Here is a 5,937-nt window from a genome sequence, read left to right on the forward strand (position 1 = left end):
CTTATGTTGTTTCTTTCAGCGTTCTGAAAATATCAATGAAGTCAGCTATCCAAGAAGTTTTCACTGTTTTTATCTTGTTTTATTTAAAAATTTTTTTCATTAAGGTTCAACATAGGGAAGTAGAAATTTTAGAACCTAGTTTGCCATTAAGCTTTTAAGTTCAACTTACAAATCTTTCCCTCTATTTATGACCCTAATATTAAACAGTAGTTTTTAGAGGGATTTTTACAAATCTATTTAATTAAATTTCCTTAAACATTTTAAAGTAGACTTACAAATTTAACATATTCTATTTTATTTTTTTCCCCAAAATACTGCCACATGTATTCTGGTTACCTATTGCTGTGTAACATTCATCCCTAAAGCAGTGAGTTAAAATCATCACGATACTTTGTTTTGCTCACAAAAGTGGGGCTTGGCTGGGCTCAGCTGGGCTGTTTGCACTCAGGGTTTCTTGTGTTGTTGCATTCAGACAGTGACTACAGCCAGAATCACCTCAAAGGCTTCTTCATGCATGTGTCTGGGGCCCAGGCTGGGAAGACTCAAACTAGCTGAGGGCTGAAACAGCTGGGAATCCTTGGGCAACCCTTGCTCTCTCAAGAGTTTGTTCATTTTATTGCTGTATAGTACTCTGTTGTGTGAATATACCACAATCTACTTATCCATTCCACTACTGATAGGTGTTTGGGTAGTTTCTAGCTTGGGGCAATTACGAATAGTGCTACTATGAACATTCTTGAACTTATCTTTTGGTACACATATGTACACATTTGGGGGGTATATACTGGAATTACTGAGGCATTGGGTATGTATATGTTCAACTATAGTAAATACTGCCAAACACTTTTCCTAGGTGATTATACCGATTAATATTCCCACTGTGTATGAGTGTTCCGGTTGCTTCTCATCTTCTCCAATAGTTGGCATTGTCTTTTTTTTTTTTTTTTCATTTTAGCCATTTGGGTGTATGTAGCAGCATATCATTGTGGTTCTTTTTTTTAAATTTATTTATTTTTGGCTGCATTGGGTCTTAGTTGCTGCACGCGGGCTTTCTCTAGTTGTGGCTAGTGGGGGCTACTCTTCATTGCGCTGCGCGGGCTTCTCATTGCGGTGGCTTCTCTTGTTGCAGAGCATGGGCTCTAGGTGGGCAGGCTTCAGTAGTTGTGGCACGCAGGCTCAGTAGTTGTGGCTCGAGGGCTCTAGAGCACAGGCTCAGTAGTTGTGGCACATGGGCTTAGTTGCTCTGTGGCATGTGGGATCTTCCCTGACTAGGGCTCGAACCTGTGCCCCCTGCATTGGCCACTGGATTCTTAACCACTGAGCCACCAGGGAAGCCCTGATTTATAGAGTTTAAGAATAGTTTAGGGGCTTCCCTGGTGGCGCAGTGGTTGAGGGTCCACCTGCTGTTGCGGGGGACACGGGTTCGTGCCCCGGTCCAGGAGGATCCCGCATGCCGCCGAGTGGCTGGGCCCGTGAGCCATGGCCGCTGAGCCTGCGCTCCGCGGCAGGAGGGGCCATGACAGTGAGGCCCGCGTACCGCAAAAAAAAAGAAAAAAAATAGTTTAGGAGGTAGTAGCATATTGAGTAAGAGCTTGGGCTCTAGGACAAGTCAGTTCTTTTATTCAGATTCAAATGATTTTTCTGCACTAATTGAGTTTATTTTTCTGCTTTATTCTGTTAATGAACTACATTAATAGATATGTGAATGTTAAAACAAACTTGTATCCCTGGAACAATTCCAGTCTTATTATGATGTATTTTCCTCTTTATGTATTTATGAACTTGGTTTGTAAATATTTTGTTTAGTAGTTTTGAATCTATGTACCTTGTCATATCATTGTCAGGTTTTAATATCAAGGTTATGCTGACTTTGTGAAAGGAGCTGGGAAGTTTCTCTCTCTCTCTCTTTCCCCCTGTCCTATGAAAGAGATCTTTAAACCAAAAAAGTTTTATAACTCTTCATTCTCATTCCACTCAGTTGCCCAGGCCCAAAACCTTAGAGTCTTTCCATCAGTCTTGTTAGTTCTATCTTCAAAATATATCCCCAATTCAACTCAGCATGTCCATTGCCACCACTAATTTCAAGCCACCATTATTTCATAGCTAGATTAACTTTAATAGATTTATAACTGGCTTCTTATTTCTCCTGTCCCTCCTCCCCATAATCTATTCTACACAAAGTTGTCATTTCAAAATGTGTATGATGTCTTCACTCTCTTGCTCAAAATTTCAAATGACTTCTTATTCCACTTAGAATAAAATCCAAATTTCTTACCATGTGATAATAGTCAGAATCAGCTTTTATGACTTAATGGCACACAGATTTATTGCTCTTAAAGTCTACTGAGAATCTGCTATGACTCATCAGGGCAACTGTCTTCATGTTGCAACTCAATGAATGATTCAACCTACTTTGACCTTCTGGCTTTTTTACCTTAAGAAAGAGACAGCTTGACGTTCTTGTACTGGCTCTTTGATGCTTTGGCCCAGAAGTGACACGAATCCCTTCTACTAGTCACATGGACCTACTTAATAATCAGCTCTGTGTTCTGTTGATTACAGGGACTGGGCAATGTGGGAGAGTAAAAGGAATGCTGATGAATGCTACTCTTTTAGCTACTTAGGACCCACAAGACCCCACCTGCCTGTCTCTCCAGCCATACATCATTCTGCTCTTATTCTCACTCATCATGTTTCAGCCACACTAGACTTTTGGGTGCTCCTCATACACACCCAGCTCCTATCTATATCAGGGCTTTTGCAGTTTTTCTTTCTCTCTGCAGTGCTTTTCAATCATACCTTCTCCTGGCTGACTTCTTCTGGTCACTCAGTTCTCAGCTCAATGTCACCAACCCAGCTAAGACACCCACCTCACCTCACCATCACCGTCTGTCCTCTTGTCCTCTTGCCCTGTCTTCAGAGCCCTATGTTCTCTTTCCTCACCTTTTAGGATTCCGATTATGAGCTTTGTAGAACTTTGCAGTGTGTTCTATATTGCTCTTCTGTTCTTTTCTCATTTATTTCCCTAAAGTTATACTATGTATTTATTTTCTTTCTTGTTGGAATTCTGTCTCTTCCATGTACATTTCACTATAGAAGCCCTTTGTCAGTCTTGACAAATCCAACAGCTCTCTTGTCAATCCTTGAGGGCTGTTGTAGGGAGTGAATGAAGCAATAAACAACAAAAAAGCTCCTTGTACATTGTAAACTGAGACTCAAAAATGTTACCTGGGGTGCGGGGCCACCCCCCAAGCTGGAGGACTGCCCAGGCAGGGCTGTTGTTACACACATGTGGTATATAACAGAGGTTCCGCAGGATGTGAAACGCTTTTAACGTGTGTGTGTTTGTTTTCAAAAGGATCAGACCTTATCGCTTTTACGTGGAATCTAAAAATATGGTGCAAATGAACTTATTTACAAAACAGAAATAGAGTCACAGATATAGAAAACAAACTTATGGTTACCAGAGGGGAAATAGTGGGGAGGGACAGATTGGTAGTTTGGGATTGACATGTATATACTACAATATTTAAAATAGTTAAGCAACAAGGACCTACTGTATAGCACAGGGAACTCACTCAACATTCTGTAATGGCCTATAAGGGAAAAGAATCTAAAAAAGAGTGGATATATGTATATGTATAATAACTGATTAACTTTGCTGTACAGTAGAAACTAACACAAAATTTTAAATCAACTATACACCAATAAAAATTTTTAAAAAATAAAAATTATGGATTGAAATCCTAAAAAAAGAAAGAAAGAACGAACTTGAGAAGTCATTTAGCCCATTATCCTTCCTCCCAGGCAGGATAGCATTTAAGCTAACTTTGGAAAGTGATATGTATTCCTTTCTTTAAAAAATAAAACTATCCGCAAGGACTGCCACAAAAATAAATAAATAAATAAATAAATGACAAATAAATAAACAAACAAATAAATGACATTATATGGATTTGTGAACCTCTTACAAAATCCCATACTAGAGGTCCACACATGTGAAAATAAAATCTTTGGGTTACAACTTCATGTATTCTGGAATAAAGCTTGACATATAGTCAGATTTGCTCTAAGGAGAGGACAATAAATATTCTTTTATCTCATGAAGACTTACTAAATATCCACTGCTGTCAAACACTATTCTGGACACCACATGCTTTGCTGGGTGAATCATGGTCTCTGCCCTGAAGGAGCTCCAGATCTAGAAAAGAAGATACATGAGTTATAGGCACTCTCCCACATCTCCACCAAGGCCTTATTAAGTCAAGCTCCCTGGGCCTGACTCCTCTGAAGATTAACAGGCTTCTTGTGGCTCATAAGCACTTTAAGGTGAAGCTGGATCCCTGATACATATACAAATAAGCACTACTCCAGTCCATTGTGGAAAGCCTTACATGAGTAGTTGAAACCACTACAAGAGCTACAGAAGTTCAGCAGGTGTCACTTCCCATTTCTGGGATCAGGAGGTGTTCGTGAAGAAGCTGACTTTGAGCTGTGCCTTAAAATACAGAGAAAGGTAGGCAAAGCAGAAAAAAATCCAGGTAAAAGATGCACGTGAGTCTGTGGGCTGGAGGTACAAGTAAGGCATGCTTGCAGAAGAGAAGCAACAGCTCTCAGTGACCAGCTGTGGAATCTGAGCTCCAGTGACAACGCAGTGGGACGTGAGCCGGGAAATGGTGCTCTCAAAGCAGCACGGAGGGAGATTGTGTTCAGTGCACACCACAGCGCCTGGCAGAGCATAGCTGTTTCCCAAATATTCAAGTTCTGAGGGACTTGAGTAGAGAGAACAAAGCCAGGAGAATAATCAAGGCTGTTGAAATGGTCAGTGGGTTGTGAGATACTGTTATCGAATGCAAGTCTGTGTGCCCAACACACAGTGAGGACAAACAATACCAAAATGTCGTAGTTTGGAGCAGAGAAAATTTTATTGCAGGTCCATGCAAGGAGATGGGTGACTCATGCCTTAAAAATCCAAAACTCCACGAAGGCTTTCAGCAAAGCCCTTTTATAGGAAAGGTGAGGGAGGGGCGTGGTTAGTTGTTGCAAACTTCTTGGTGTCAGATCCTTTGTCCTTGAGGTCAGGTCACGATGTTCCTGTAAACCTCCACCAAAACAAATGTTATTCTCTGTTCTGACGAGAAAGGGCAAGGTCCCAAGGCTCAACCTTCACCCTCCGAGGTCCAGGTCCTGGCTAAGAGGACGGGGTCCCTGCGGGGGCCGGCTACCCTGCCCGGGAGCATTCATCCAGCACCCAGGCTGGGTCCTCCCACCAGTGCCCAGGCCCGGCCGAAGAGGCAGATCTCAGCTGGTGGCACCCTCAGGGCCAGGTCCCCAGACCCTGCCCAGCCATCACCACTGAGGACGCCGGGCGCCCAGGACCCAGCCGGCCCTCAGGCTTTTCATTTACAATGGAGAGAATCATTTGTGCAGGATCATTTGTGATCCTACACAAAATCATTTGTGAAGGAGTACATGTTGTGGCGAATACCAATCAGGCGAATTCACAGCTCACAGTCGCCCTTCTTTGAGAACAGCCCACCACAGAGACGGACCTGAAGAAACGACGGCTGACGTCCTCGCAGCCTAACCCTGACCTCTGGCCGCCTCCTAGGGGTAGACAACCGGTCTCAGCGTATCAATTTTTGAAACTTGAACGGAAAGACTGAAGCTGGTTGAAGCTGTTACCTTAATGGCAGTGTCCATATACTGGAAGTTGCTGAGGCCTCCATGGACTGCGACCCATGGAGACTGTCACCGCTATCAGGTCGCAGAGCTGGGTCCTGGGCCCGGCCAGTGGTCGGCCGTGGCAAGGGCTCTGGAGCTCTGCGGGACACAGCCCTCAGCCTGTCCCCGGGCTCCCCAGCTCACCCACCGGCCCCGAGGCCAAGGGCCCTGGAGGGCCCCAGGGAGAAGGCCGGGATTCGCCTCTCACCGCAC

Source organism: Pseudorca crassidens, chromosome 5, assembly GCF_039906515.1.
Source record: "Pseudorca crassidens isolate mPseCra1 chromosome 5, mPseCra1.hap1, whole genome shotgun sequence".
Lineage (NCBI taxonomy): Eukaryota > Metazoa > Chordata > Mammalia > Artiodactyla > Delphinidae > Pseudorca > Pseudorca crassidens.